Genomic DNA, 15,075 nt, shown 5'->3' with positions numbered 1-15,075 from the left:
TCCAGTGTGACAAAGACTGGCATTTGAGTTTTAGATACTCTGAACAAACCTATTGATTTTACTGCTAGTTTTCTAACTCTCACTTCTTTTTTTCCCTAGATTTAAAAACTTTTATTTAAAACAGTCACTTGGGCCTCTCACATGGGTTGCATATACTGACAGCAACTCTCCTGTGTCCACATCTTTCCTTATAGAATTGTATTTTTGATTGACTTTCATACAGCAGAAGCTCCCAGAGGATCTCATTGAACCATATGGGTCCTATCTTTTGACATAACAATTATTGCCTGATAATAGCACAATAGCAATAGCAGCATGTTTGGGAATCAACAGTGAAATACTAATGAATGTTAATGCATTGTTTTAATTTACTACATTTGTTTTGTTGATGTACTTATTAACCTTCAGGTCTGTGGTTAATAAGGCATTCTATTTTAAGGTATTATTATCTGGGGGAAGAAGAGAAAAACAACGCTGATGAAGTTAGACCATTTGTTCTTCATTTCATTCACACTTTGGTAATTGACAGCAGATTTACCCACTGACCCATAGACTGAAGGGACATTGATATAATTTTAATAACACAGTGAGAGGGGGACAGTTTTAAAAAGAGACAGCATAGCTTATTTTGGCAGTGCAAAGCTCATTATGGCCAGGAATGCCACACACTACACGAGGCAGCCCAGGGACTCTCCTGGTCGCACGAGCCCTGCACCGTGCCCAGAGCACGCCCAGCAAAGCCAGCGGCCATGGTGGCCCAGCTGCAGGACAAAACCAACAGTGAGGGGGGCACAGGGCTCTTCTCCAGTGCACAACCACTGCCCATGGGAGAGGCCTCTTCCTCCCTGCTTAAATTACTCCCTCCCAATTCTTCTGCCATTTCACTGTCACTCTTTCTGGCTGCCATGGCCACACTGCACTCAGCTTGGTTCATTCAGCTGGCGTAGGATTTGGGAGTTCTCAAGAGAGGACAGAGGGATGTCACTGGGAAAAGCAACAGTCTTAAGGCTCCTTCCTCTCATCCCCCTTTTCAGAAAACTTTTCCACTCTGGATGAGATTTATGGAAGTACAGAAGTGATATATTAAAGAATATAACTTTCACTGACAAGCCTGTTTGAAAATTTCCCTCTTAGTGCTTTCTATTGCCGTGGTAAGGAAAGCAGCATCCTCATCTACATTAGCAAGGAAAATGCCCTGAAAAACTGGAAAGATAGAGTGTAATTTTTCAAGCACATACTGTGTGTGTCTGTCAGAGGGCTTGCTGCAGCTTAACAACCTTGCTCAGCCTCATCTGTGACCCCACACCCCCTGCCTGGGCCCTATTTAAGCACAGCCAGAGATCATTGCTCCTTTCTCAGGTGGTGCTGTGCAATGCTGCTCTCAGCCCTGATGGTTTTCTGCCTTTGCACTGTCCACAACCCTACCAAGGAGGAAAGTTAAACCTCTCCAACGTTTTGGAAGGAAATGGTAAGGTAGAGAATAGCTTCACAACTTGGTTTCCTAAGCAATTTCACTTTCTTTATGGGTAGAAAGTTTGCACTTTAGGTCTTGAATTTTATACTTATGCTGTGGTATTTGAAGCAGCTAAAGAACACTTGGCATGCATTAGAATTTGGATGTCTAATGCACTTGAATTAATTTGGATACTTCTTTTTGAAACTTTCAGTTTAATACCATCAAAAATTTAGTGTTTGACTCTCAAATGTAAGTAGACTCTGTGGTTTCCAGGAGAAAGTTATGGGGATTTTTTTTCCCATTAAAATTTATTTTAAAAGTTTTCATTTCAAATAAAGGAAAAGTTCCTTGCATGTAGGGTGAGGGGCCTGGATTTTATATCACTGTTTATAGAAGTATATATACATGTGAAGCAGAACCTGCCACTCCTGCAGTTCTTGTAGTAGGGCAGCTGAAGGAAAGGGGAGAAAACAAACAATAAAGGTAGGAGGGCATTCAGTTCATTTTTTGCTAAGCTGTTCTAGATACTAAATGTTCTCTTTTCTGAAATGGGAAAACCATATTCCTGTTAAAGCAGGTACCCCTGAAAGAAGGTATTTCCCTCTACCCTGTGTCTGTATCTGGGTATTTCTCTTTAGGGACCATGACTGCACACTCCTACTCAAGCACCTCTCTGGGAAGGATCTGTGTCCTTGCCTTAAGCTTAGAAACTCCTCCTCAAAGGCTGTGCTTGAACAATAGCCTCAGATTTTACACTGAGACTGCAAAGTTTTGGGACAGGAACACACATTCAGTATTCATCTGTGGGCTAAATGATGTGCCTTGGGAATACTGCAGCCCACCAGTCTGTTAGTGGCTGTATGCATACTGAGATTTTTATTTCTGTTCACAAATGCCAGCAAGAGAATGAACATGGTGGAACAGAACCCCTGTATTCATTACACTGGACTTTCCCTTTGTTTTATCCCTTCTCATTCCTATTTCCTCTGAGGCAGCTGTTTATTATATACCCTGCTGGTGCAATTAATGAGAAAAACAAGTTCTACTTGTGCTGACTAATGCAGAAACCCCACAACTTTCCAGCAGCCACAGTGGGAAGGAAAGGTATCTGTGTGCTTTGTCTCTTGGAACAGGGACAGCTGCAGCCTAAAGTGTTGTCATTTGGTCTGTGCTTGGGAAGTCCTTAATCCACACAGGTTTCCATGAAAAGCAGTTATACTGTCAAGTTACCATTCTTATTACAAATACTATGACCCTTAAAAAAACTTTAGACATAATATAACTCTAAACAGATGGAGTTTGGTACAGAACACAACTATAAAATATTTAATAACCTATTTTCCCCATAAAGTAATTTAAAAGGAAATGCACAAATATTTCCTTTGAAGACTTTTTTCCTTTAATCCTTTTAGGTATGTGCATTATACAACTACCACCTCACTCTCTTCAGAGGTATGCACACAATATGTTGCTTTTTCTTCAAAATCTTTGATTCCTTGGAAATTGTATTGATCCATGGAAGAGAAATATCTACAATTCAGTAGGGTTTTCTTGTAATTCCTTATCCATTTCCACCTACATTCCAGTGCCTGTCCCCAGCACAGGCTGGCACAGTATTCTTTCATCACTGTTCAAAGCATCCTCCAGGTTTTTGAAGATCTGACCTGCATCAAACAATTGCAGTGCAGTATTATTTATTTGCTCTACGATGTGCCAGGTTGACTGTGGAAACATATTAAGGGTCACTTCACAGTGCTTGGAAAATAGACCAATGTATCAGTAGACCTCAGATAACACTAGAAATGCAGCCCCAAGTCTATTTCCCCTGCTCTTAATTTTTCCTGTTGTTAGGACAGGCATGTAAAGGTTCCTTAACTGTGCTCTTTTATGCACAGAATTGTTTGCTTTCTGCTTAAAAGTTTGGCAAAGAAACGTTAATCTAAATCCTCGGATAACTTTGCATGAGATAGTTGAAGTGTGGATTCCAGGTTCATCACACTGCAAGGGAAAGGCTTTTTAGTGGAGACCAAACCTAAGGTTTTTGTGTTTTCTTTGAAGTCTGAAAGGAAGTAGATGGTCTTGGTGTTTGAGACAGAAGTCTGCTGTTTAGCAGCTCCTCTGTGTTGTGTTTATGCTCTCAGTAGTTTGACTCTTCCCACTTTTTCATCCTGTGAGAAATTGTGTAGGAAAGGATTGATCAATTGCTTGGTTCTGCTGTGTGACTGCACAAGCTGCTCCACTCTGACTTTGCTCACTTGGAGGAAACACCTGAGTGCAGCTCTAAGTACAAGACGGCTGAGGTTGTTAAAAGCCAACAAAAGGGTTTAAAGCTCCACTAGCTGAAATGGAGTCATGCAGATGTAAACTTCCAAGGTGTTACAAAACACAAACCAATACAACCAGTGACGTTTTGTAGAACTGGAGTCATAAGAGGGAAAGAAATCCAGTCAAAAAACCATCAAGAGTGTTATTATCAAACAGATTGATAAGGCTCTTGTCCATCAGAAAGGGATGTGAGAGTATGCAGCAGTATTTTGTCATTCACATCTCAAAAAAGCAAAACCCATTCTTGCAGTCCTGTGACAACACCCCATCATTGCTATATATAAGGAACAGAAGTCACAATTTTCACAGCTTTCTCTGGAACAGGCAAAGAAAACTGGCTGTATTTATAGTCTCTTGAAGAATACAAGCACTGATATTTAAAGTGCAGTTGGTGATTCATGGAAAACTGATAAACAATTTCAAAACAATGGAGAGGAATGCTCTCACTGTGCTGCCTTTAGCTGCCTTTTCTTCTATCTTCCCTCTTAGTCATACATCCTGAAACACCCCAAGATCTTCCTTATGGCAGGTTCTATTTGTGTCATGTGTATCAGTACTCTTTTAAAGTTATTTGTGTTCTTAACATTGTCCTTAATAGGCCTGTGAAATAATAATTCTGTCTCTAAAATATGAATTTGTGAACATCTCAGACATGCCAGTAGACTAGCACCATCACAAAAATTACTAGCCTAAGCAACACCTGCTTTTGCAGTTTTAAAGAGCTATAGAATTTTAGACAAGAAAATTACTTTAAACCGGTCTTTTTGTACTACAGCTCAGGGATTTTTTTGCTTTTTTACTGCCTGTGCCTTGTCTGTCTTGAATAAACATAAGCTGCCAGAATGGACAAACCAGATTCTTTTTTAAGCATTTAGTACTGTGAAAAAGATGGTTGTATTCACTTGAACTCATTTCCTGAAACATTATATAACCTTTTTGTTTAGCAAAGATAAGAGGCAAAACACAGTTGGTACTAATCTCTCCTCTAAATTAAAACAATGAGGACTTTGGGTCTACAGTAGAAAAGGGGGAAGTTAGAAACTGTAATTCTTCAACTCAACCATCCTTTGAGTTGCCAAAGAGCTGTCACTAGTGTACTCTTCTGAGTAAGTGATTGTAGGTGGGGAAACAGGGATTTAGGAAAGGGTCTGGGAGGACTTTTTTGTTGCTGCTTCAAAAAACAAAAAGAATTGGCGAGGATGTGAGGATCTGGTTCATGTGGGATTAGAAACCACCTTTGTGTGCAACCTGCCCAGGAACCTGAGTGCCTGGCTGATCGATGAAAGCATCTGTGAGGGAGCACATGCAGACTGAGGCACGCTGCTTTCGAGTACCTTTCTGCAGTGTGTTCTTCCTGGTGAGAGGGACAGTGTCCTTTCTGAATCTGGAAGATTTTTTGGATTCTGGATTCCTGTGTGAGTGCTCTCAGTGCTGAACAAGGAGCTGCAAAGAGCCTTCCCTATCCTCTCTTCTGTGGTTAAGGCATAAAGTTTCTTTTGTGCCAAACCTGTTGGTTTCTGGCTCTCTCAGTCGCATAACACAATGCTTGTAAATAAAAGGTATACTATGGTGTAAGATGGTTTTTATTCACTGGATATTACTAAAGCTTCTCTTGTGTCAGTCTCAACAAATTATTTTCTCAGAACGATTTTAATCTGATCAAACCAGGTTCTATGTAGCTAGTATAACAGTATCTGGACTGAATACACTGAGATGTGATTGATATGGTTCTACCAATTAAGGATGTGGCTTTTTCCCCGCAGCTATATCAAGGCAGAGTAACTTTCTGATAAAACATTTCCCTGAGAAGCATACTCAGAAATGCTAATTAAATTGTTAATAGAAAACTTAGCAGGATTTTTTGGCCTTGGAGCTGAATTGGCCTGCAGGATGCCAGTTAGAGGCAGCTGCACAGGAGTCCCAGGTTGTGCTGTATTTGCATTAGAGTAGTCTGGATGATGGCTCCTTCTCCAGTGCAAAGCTGGAGTTGGCAAGGTGAGGAAGAGTCCTGTATTGAATATAAAACCTGTGCCTTGCTCTCCGTGTGGTGTTAAGATCCCAGTGAACAGGAGCTGACATATCATCTATCTGCTGAAGAATGAGACAGGTTCACACCACTTGCCTCAGGATTTAATGAGTAACTCCACAAATGTTAATGAATGTAGAAATGTAGCCTTCTTCTGGGTACAGCTGTGGGCTGGGTTTGGCTGCTTGCTGCATCCAGAAATGTGCCTGCAGAGGGTTAATGCAGCCCTAACAGTGAGCTGTGCCTGTTGTTTGCAACCCTTTGCCCTCCCGAGTCTGTGCCACCTCCTGAACTTGGATGGGAAGTGACAAGGAGGTAATTGTTTAGATGGAAGCTGATTACATTATTATTGTATGTTCACTGGTCAATAATATGTACTGCTTGTCATAAATAATGGGGTCTGGATCAGTTCAATTCACCCTCAACATCAAACAACCTACTTTTCATTTTTGCTGCGTGCGCACACAAAGCAGCAAGCTCATTCCCCCAGCTCAGTTATCTCCCTCTGTGTCAGTGTTTAGAGAGGGGAAGACAGTGGGGCAGCAAGAGCTGCTCAAACACATGCAGGTTTGTTTGGAAGGGTAAGCAAGAATCCTGCTGCCCTTCAATGTGAATTGTGAAAGGAGTTATTTTTATCACAAAGAGCTTGCATAAAAATATATTTTTAAGCATCTCCATTGTTTCTGAACAATGGAATACAGCAAATAATGGAGGGAAAGTTATGAAAGAATGGGTGTAGGTCTTTTTTCTACTCAAATTTTGGGGTTTTTTTAAAGATATGAAACTTGCATATTGCAGCAGAAGAAAGTTTTTTTTGTTAGGACTTACATTCCCACAGCAAATTAAGAATCTGTGCCAGAGCCTATCAGTGATAATTGCTATGTTTTAACGATACCCAGAGCTTACGGACTCCGGCCCCAAAAGAGGATTTCTGATGTTTTGGTGCAAAAGAAGCTTATGTGTGCCAGCTACACATCAGTAGTATCCAATGGCATTAAGTGTTGCTCATCAGCACTGGGGAACTCTCTTGACACACAAGCTTTTTCAGCATGGAAGAGATGCTTGTTAACATGACAACCCTGTGAAATATGAAGTAAACAGTATCTTCAGGCAATGCTAGCCACAGTCTGCACAATCACTTTGGGCATGTAGAAGTATAAACTATGGCACTTTCCATACCACTTGTGTCTTTTCCTGCAGGACAGTGAGAGCTGGGAAGACCACATCTGTCTTTATTTTATTGCCTCTTTTACTTATCCATGAGTTGGCTTCCCTCTGTGCTGAAGGGATTCCAAAAGCCAGGGTGAGGGGGTCATAAATATTCTGGCATAAGGTAACCTCTTGCAGTAGCATCTCACCTCTCTGCCTGCAGTGTAGGGAACTCTCCTTGTCTTTTCCAAGAGATTTAAGTATTCCCACCTAAGCACTTCACCTTAGATATATCTTGGGTAAAATGTGCAGTATTTTAAGGGATAGGGGTAAGGCACATTTCCTCAGGGGTAACTGAGAAGACCTTCAGTTTTGGGGTAGATTTTTGCTCTGTAGTCATGTGCAAATGCTCAGAAGGCATTCTGGTTTCAAAAGCCTAAAACCTCTGAGGTGGCCCTGGGGCTCTGAGGACCAAAATCTTTCATTGGGCAGAAATGTGAGAATCTCAAACTCACAAGAAGTCACCTTGACTTTTGTTGATTTTGCTTATGAGCTCATTCTTGCATTCATTATCATTAGGGAAATTCCCTATCGTGACAGCTTCCAGTTTTCCCAGTCTTCCCTTTCACTGTATATTTTTATTCACTATTTTTAGGGTTTTTTCCTATTCTTGAATAGTCTTCCAATTATCTTTTCCATTTGTTTCTCCACTTTCTGTATCAAAAGTTAACATCAGAATCATTGTAGTCACTCTTTAAGAGCCCAGTAATTTAAGAGCATGTCATTGTTTTCAGATGAAATCTGGATTTATATGATGATGTGTTGGACCATATACTACTCCGCAGTGGTTCGTTTTCATAAATAGAAGCACCAGCATCCTGCTGAGTTTGTTTTTGTCCTGTTTGTATAATGAAAGGTTAGGCTCCAAATAAGTTTTTATGGAGTTAATTGAAACTGCTGAAGTAGACCAGATACCCGGTATCAGTGCCCTACATTTACAGGTGCCTGTGTGAAATCAGATACACTGGGTCTCAAGAACACTTTTGCAACCTGCATAGAGGATTAGGAAAATGGGATTGGATGCAGCAGGCCAAATAGAAAAGAGCTTGTTTGTTGTGGGAAGTGATGTTGCATTTCTTCTGGCCGCTCCCGTGTTGCTTTTCCATCCTATTTCAGTCTACAAATGGCTATGAGGCCCTCAAAGGATTGTCTTATGTGCTGTTTGCTGCCCTGCATCAGTGTCATATGGGGAATTACTTGAGGGATTTTAGAGGTATAAATTGGAAAAACACTGTAGAAGAACAGGATTTCTGCTTGCAATCAAGTTTGGGAGTGATTGCAGCCCAGACCTGTAGGAGCAGATCCTGCCCTGTTTGTTTATCCTCGAGGGGTTCAGATAGACCAGTCTGTGATACCTGCTGATACCAGGAGAGAGCCCAGCGTGGTGCAATGCTCACAGCACTCACACACTACTGGCAGTGAGGAAAGCAGGTGCATTTTGAAGGAATGTAGGTGAGGCTCAAGCTAAAATATTGTCCTCTTGGATAAGAAACAAGTTAGCAAGATAAAAACTTGTCTGCTTGCGAAAACCAGTTGTACAATGTGTGTTTTAATGTTGCTTATATGATGCCCAATGAGAGCTAATTTTGATTGATGTAAACCTAAGTGGCCTGTCTTTGGTTTGGAAATGAATTCAGCTAAAATATCCCCTTGAGTTGTAAGTGAATTTGTCAGCAGAGGCAGTGAAGTGGTTTAATGGAGCTGTTTCTAGTCAGGTAAAGGTGTGAACTGCTGTTATTTCTACCCCCCATTAGAAGGATATTGCATGTAGACTTGCTTTAGTAAATACAGAGATAAGTAAAAGCATGTGAAACTTTTAGCCTGCCATCAGTAGGTCTGACCCTTATCCCCCACGTACCCTTGAATTCACCTGATGTGAAAGCCAAGGACTTTCTCTGCAGTCTTATAGAAGAGCTGGAATTTTAACACTCTTTTTTTTTTTATTCATCATGGTGAAATATGTCCTTTAGCCAATGAAAATGAAGCTTAAAATATTGCAAATGTACTTCTATCTGAATGTCCCAACTAAGAAACATGTACCTGAATTTTTAGGATCTGATGCCTCATAACTTGTTGGAGTTGTTTATGTGCAGAACTGAGCAAACTGTTTTGGTTGGGCTTTTTTGGGTTTGTTTTGGTTTTGGGTTTTTTGGTTTTTTTGCGGTTCTTTTTGGTTTTTTGGGTTTTTTTGCTTAGCTTGGACAAGACTTGTGGAAGTGGAAAGGACATCTCTGGTTAGCTGAAATATTTCACTTTGGTTTTTAAAGTGTGCAGTCATTTTTTAAAAGTAGTAAAATTTTTGAATAAACACATGTAGAATTTAAAAATTAGTTAAAAGTGCTTTGTAGCACTGTTTTTTGGTAGGTTGTTTTTAAAGAAACAATTTCACAGAGATGTGTAGGGAGAAGAAAACTGCTTCTGTTTTTCATGCTCAAATTAAAAATTAAGATTAAAATCTGTCCTGTGTTTTAGCACATAAGGATTACCCTTCTTAAAACTCATTGAAGCAAACTTAAACTGCTGTGACAACTGATATTTTAACTGTATTCATGTGTTTTGGCATGTTTCAAGTTTCTTTGCCTTATCATGCAAAACACCTATTAAAGAATATTAAATTTAATTTCCTTGAAATAATTTCTTCAGCAATAGCTATACTCTGAAAGGAAGTACAGCAACTTGCTGTTCTTTTTACAGATAATTTTTTTTCTGTTTTCTTTATGCAGTCATACTTATGCTTTAAGACTTACCAGTGAATTTAGGGTTTAACCTAGAAATGGCCTGACTTGCCATACTGTGGGAAGAAGGGATAGCAGACAAGTCCTGGAGTGAGAAAATAATTTAAATGCTAATAAATCTGGCCCAAGAAAAGGTGTTTACCAAACACTAAGGGAAGGAATGTAGTTTGGAATTACAATGAGAGATCAAAAGATGTCTGAAATAGGATTGCAAAAGGAAATGAAAATATGTATGTTAAAGTGTAATTAATTTAATTAAAGGCTTTGTAAAACAGATACAGAAGTAGGCACAGAACTGGATGACTGTTTGAGATGAGCAGCCGATGTATGTTCAAACACGTTAATAAAAATATGGCAGCTTTTCTCCGCCAAGAACAAGAGAAATATAACTACAAAGTGCTGATCTGTGCAGACAGAGAAGGGCTAGGCAGAGACACAGGGATTCTTGAGAGGTGTCTTTGCCAGAATTTCCCTCATTACTGGTGAGTCTCAACTGAGCTGGGGCAAACTCTTGTCTGTGACAAGACACTTCTGTCTGCATCTCCTGGAGCCAGGGCCCTTCATGTGAGCTGCTGGAGAGTGCCTGACTCTGCTGGGAGGAATGCACCGGGAGCACAGAGCAGGAAGGAGCCTGCCTTAGTAATTCCAGGAGTGGAATTGGCACTATTTGGCTTCAGCTCACCTGACTGTGGGCAGCAGACAGTGATCCAACACATTTCTTGCTCATCTCTGAGAGGGGCTGCCCTGCAAAGTCACTGTAGAGGTGTTTGTGTCCGAAGTCATGGGCAGTGGTGCCTTCTGTGCTCAGAAGAGGAGCTGTGGGTGCATCCTCCTCGAGCCACCAGGGTTTAAGCTCACTTTATTTTGTGGCTCACTTTAGTGCAGCTGTGACCCAGGACAGGGAGGGTTCTGCTCCTGCAGTGCAAGGACAAGAAAATATTTGGCCATACTCTTGCTGTTTGCATCTCAGCAGCTATTTTCAGACCAAAACCGATGTGTGTAAATCGTTTCACCCTCAAAGTGAGAAGAGGTAGTTTTGCCAAAATCAACAGCGGGTTTCAAAGCCTTCCAGGTTCCCTGGAACACAAAGGCTGACTCAGAGCCGTGACTCACCATCAGGAAGCAGCGAGGGGGAGCCTCCTTATCTGCCTTCATATCTGGGGTGTGGGAACCAGCGGCGGGGCGGGGTGGGGAGGGGTGCGTGTCGGTGGGAGAATAGAGGAAAGGTTAAATATTATGACAGCTTCCACTTCTTTGGAAAGCAATTTGGAAACAGTCATCCTTTCTTATGTCCTTCACAGCAACTGGAATTGTTTTAATAGGCAAAGCATGGGAGCACTGAGGATCCATTGACAGTTGTACAGTAAATCAGTCTCTGGGTGAATTATCCATGTGCAAAGAGATAGATTAATTTCTAAAGTTTTAGAAGTGATGAGAGTAACTCCAGGCACACAGGGAATTGTTGCTAAGTTAGTGATGACTCTGGGCTCTGTCATTCTCTTCTGCCTGGCGCTATTTACTGTCATTGACTTGTGAGCAAGATATTGCAGGGCTTTTGCATCTGACTTTTAAAAGACAACTTGTTGTGCCTGGATAGCAAAATGAGAACTTTCACTGGGACTTTTTAAAAGTAAAAAGGTGCTCCAAGTCCTGGAGTATTACCAGTGAATAATGAGGCACACCACCTCTCTTGGTAAAGGTGCTGAAGGATGCAGAGACCTTCCTGCCTTTAGGCCTGCCTGCACTATATGCTTCTTTCAATCCTCCTTGGCTTTGAGAATAAATAGTTACTTCAAGCTTCAGAAGATGTTTAATGGTTTTTCCACTTTGATTCTAGGCAACATTATTCAATTATTTCATCGCTATCATTGTTATTGGCTTTCTGACAAACTGTCCAGTGGCTGGTCAGCCTGCAGCAGATGTTCCTGCATTGTTCTTTAGTGGGCTGGACACCTCTTCCCTCCTAGCTCTACAAATGAAAAGGTTTTCTGACCTCATTGCTTATGTCTCAGGAGGAATGACCTTCACTCTCTTGGCATGCCCTGATTAGCTATGAGTGCTCAAAGCTTTCTTTATGGCCTGGCTCATGTTTTGCCTGCTGGGAGCTTCCCAGGTACCCATCTCTTCCCAGACCCCTCTGCTAACCAGGCTGTGCCTCAGACCCTGCTAGGCTCTGCAGGCTGGGCTCTCCCTTCCTCCTTTCCCTGCCTCATGCAGAACTATGTGTCTAGGATAAATGAGGGTGGTGATTTAAAAACAACCCAAAACCACCAAAGGAACATTTCTTCCTTCGGCTGGGCCCCAAGGAGACAGATGTTCCTGTGAAATGTCTGCTGTAGAGCAATCCAAAAAAGTGACTGCAGCTTGAGCTGGTTGGGCGTACCTGCACAAAATGAATTTGCCTGCACAAAATTAATTTGAGCCCTGGCCCTGTGTGTTTGGCCCAGGCTGCCACACAGGCTCTGCAGCTGGGGGTCAGCTCTCCTGGAACAGCCCCTGGTGCTCCCCAGCCAGGCTGTGATGGGGATGGGCCCTTGGGCACCCTTTGGGGCAGCTGCTCCCTTGGCTGCCCCTGCCAAGGGGTCTAGCTGACCCTGCTGATGCAAATGGAAGGAGAAACAAGAGAGGAATACCTGCTTTTTGTACAGAACTGGGTTCAGCACTGTGTGAGGGTTTTTGCAGCTCTGTATGCTGGGACAAGCAGCCAAGGATTTGCTGCTGTGGTGTTATTAGTGGTCACATTTGGGAGTGGTGCACATGGCTGCACAGGTAAAGGGGAGTGGTGGCTTTGCCCACAGCAAAGTAAACTCTAGAAGGTATCATCTGTGCTTTTCCTCAAACACCAGTTTTGGATTGACAACACTAGAGTTACCTGCTCATCTACATTTAGTGTGCAGAAGTGTATGTGAGAATTCTAAATTTCCAGGTGTGTGTGGTTTAGATTGCATCTCTATTGCAGAATTCACTGAATAAAAGTATGTGCTTTCTAGCACAAAGTTAATTCTGTGAGAAGTGCCCTCCAAGCAAGGCACTCTGTCATGCTCTGTCCCAAGTATCAGTGACCCCAGCTGTTGGACTCCTTTATGCCTGCAGCAAAAAGCAGTGTACAGACCTGTGCCATTTTCCCTTTTTTTATTCAAATTTTCTACCAAAAAGAGTCCTGTTGAGAGTAAGAAGAAATATGAATTTCAAGAAAATTAGTAACTTTCTACCTTCTTTTTCAGGTCTTCCAGACACTTCCCTCTTCAAGTCCTATTTCTTCCTTTTCTTGATCCTTTGTTGAACATTATAATCCTGTGTTTATATCTGTCTGTTGCCATAGAAATAACTGTTGCTAACTAAGCTTGAAACTTTCTTGAGGGATAAAAGGAAAGGTTATTCCTTGTGATTGTTTCATCCATGTGAAAATAAAAAGTCTCCAGATGAAAGTCTCTTCAAAGGTCAGGATTTGAACTTCTCTATTGTAACATGAAAGAAGTGAGGTCCTTTCAGTGGCATTACACTTCCCTTTTTCCAAACAGCAGGTCTGACTGTGCTTCTGCATCCTGCCTTCCCAACCTGCTCCAGCTCTGCCTCACCAGGGATGAAGGATGGGTCAAACTTTCTGCTCACCACAGCTTTGCTACTGATACCACAAACCATGTGAAGGCATCAACACCCCTTGCAGAAAGAGCTTGTGTGGTCACTGCCGTGTCAATCACTCACTGATCACCCAGGATCTGAACAGGGGGCCTGCCAGGGGATGTGAGGAGTGACTGTCCTGTCGCCAAGGCCCTCATGCTTGTTTGCCTCTGAAAGTCCCTGTCTGTGTGTACTGCTGTGCCACTCTGCCTTGGACACTCTGCCTTGGACACACCTTTTAAAATCTAACATTAATGTACTGCATTTGCCTTAATGTTCCTTTTGGGATGTGAGTGCAAACGACCTCATCTTTTAATAGAGATGAGCTATGCGGGGGGAAACCACAGTAGTACTTTTATTTAAATCCAGGTAACATCTCGCCTGTCTTTTTGATTGGAAGAAGCAGTGAAAGGGTGTGTGGTTTTTGGTTTTCGGTTGGTGGGATCTTTTGTTTGGTTGTTTTTTGTTGGTGTTTTTTTTTTTGCATTTAGCTTATTAAAAATTTCAGTTTTATGAAGGAGGGGGTTGTTTAATCCTCTTTTCCGTTGTAGGGAGAAACAAAGCAAAGAATCGTACAAAACAATGCAAATTGAAAAGGAAGTTTGGGGCTGCTTGGGAGGCTGCTTTACATCCAGTGCAGTGTGTGGAAACCATGACCACCCTTGGGTAGAACAATCTCTAATTCAGCAGCTACTCCATGAAATAGAGCAGTTGGAGCTGTGCTACTGCTGAGTAGCAGTAGATTCTTTGGTCTGCTCATTTCAGATAATCCTTGTTACTGAAAAATAAACCAAGCCCCATCCTGGTGGGCATGTGCAGCTGTGGGTACACCTTCATATCACTGATCTTTAAAGCACTATATAACGAATCCTTCTGCTTCCCTGCTCTTGCCTGAGTTTTACTCTATATCTTCTCCCTCATCTCAAATGATGCCCTACCAAATTTTAATAGTCCACCTGTTCACTCTGTATTCTACCTGAACTATTCCTTAGCATTTCTTCCTGAAAACACTTGAGGATCTGAAATGTGGGTTCAAAATTTCAATAGTCCTGCACAGCTCAAAACTTACTACAAAAACTTTCTTAGTTTTAATAAGCTCCATAGCCAGTTAGAGGGTAAGTAAATATGCTGCATATGGGTCAAGTGAGGAATAGACATTTTTTAAAGGTCATAAATAATTCAAAGACAAAACAAGAACTAAAAAAGATCCTGTAGTAAGCTAAACTTCTCCTTATACTAGACCCAGATTTAACTCTCATTTTAAAATTGTCTGCACTGTAGCAACATGATGTTCATGTAGAAAGAATAAAGGAAACAAGAAATGTGATAATTTGAAAACTTGTGTAAAAAATCAGTGTGTCACCTTGGATGGTCATGATGTTTGGATGTTCCTCTGCAGTTTTTATCTCTGTTGTTCCGTGTAACCCAACCAGTCTTTAAAACAGGTAGTTAATATATTTGAATTAAAGTCTCCACAACCCTGCGACCAGTCTCCTGTGATGGGTGCTACAACATCAGGTCTGGGATGAAAAAGCTGTTGGAGGTACAGTAAGCCACAGGAAGGACACTCCCCCAAAATGTTAGGCACTTTGTCGTTTCAGACACACTCATGCCCCTCAGTTTTATTTGTGGTTGTTTTTTTTTTCCCTCTGTGTCTTGGTATTTCTACTTGTGAAAACTCTTCTCTGTGTGTGACATCAAAT

At 41.5% G+C, this 15,075-nt stretch overlaps 1 long non-coding RNA gene across 1 annotated transcript; it reads left to right on the top strand.

Annotated features, from left to right (window-relative positions):
- The first annotated feature begins 604 nt into the window (after window positions 1-604).
- On the top strand, window positions 605-14,858 carry LOC135308799 (uncharacterized). Its single transcript, XR_010369172.1, has 2 exons — window positions 605-1,468; window positions 13,273-14,858. It is a non-coding gene; the product is annotated as an uncharacterized LOC135308799 (long non-coding RNA).
- The last annotated feature ends 217 nt before the right edge of the window (window positions 14,859-15,075 follow it).

The sequence above is a fragment of the Passer domesticus genome, chromosome 10, assembly GCF_036417665.1.
Source record: "Passer domesticus isolate bPasDom1 chromosome 10, bPasDom1.hap1, whole genome shotgun sequence".
Taxonomy (NCBI): Eukaryota; Metazoa; Chordata; class Aves; order Passeriformes; family Passeridae; genus Passer; species Passer domesticus.
This window is presented reverse-complemented; position numbering and strand designations above follow the sequence as displayed.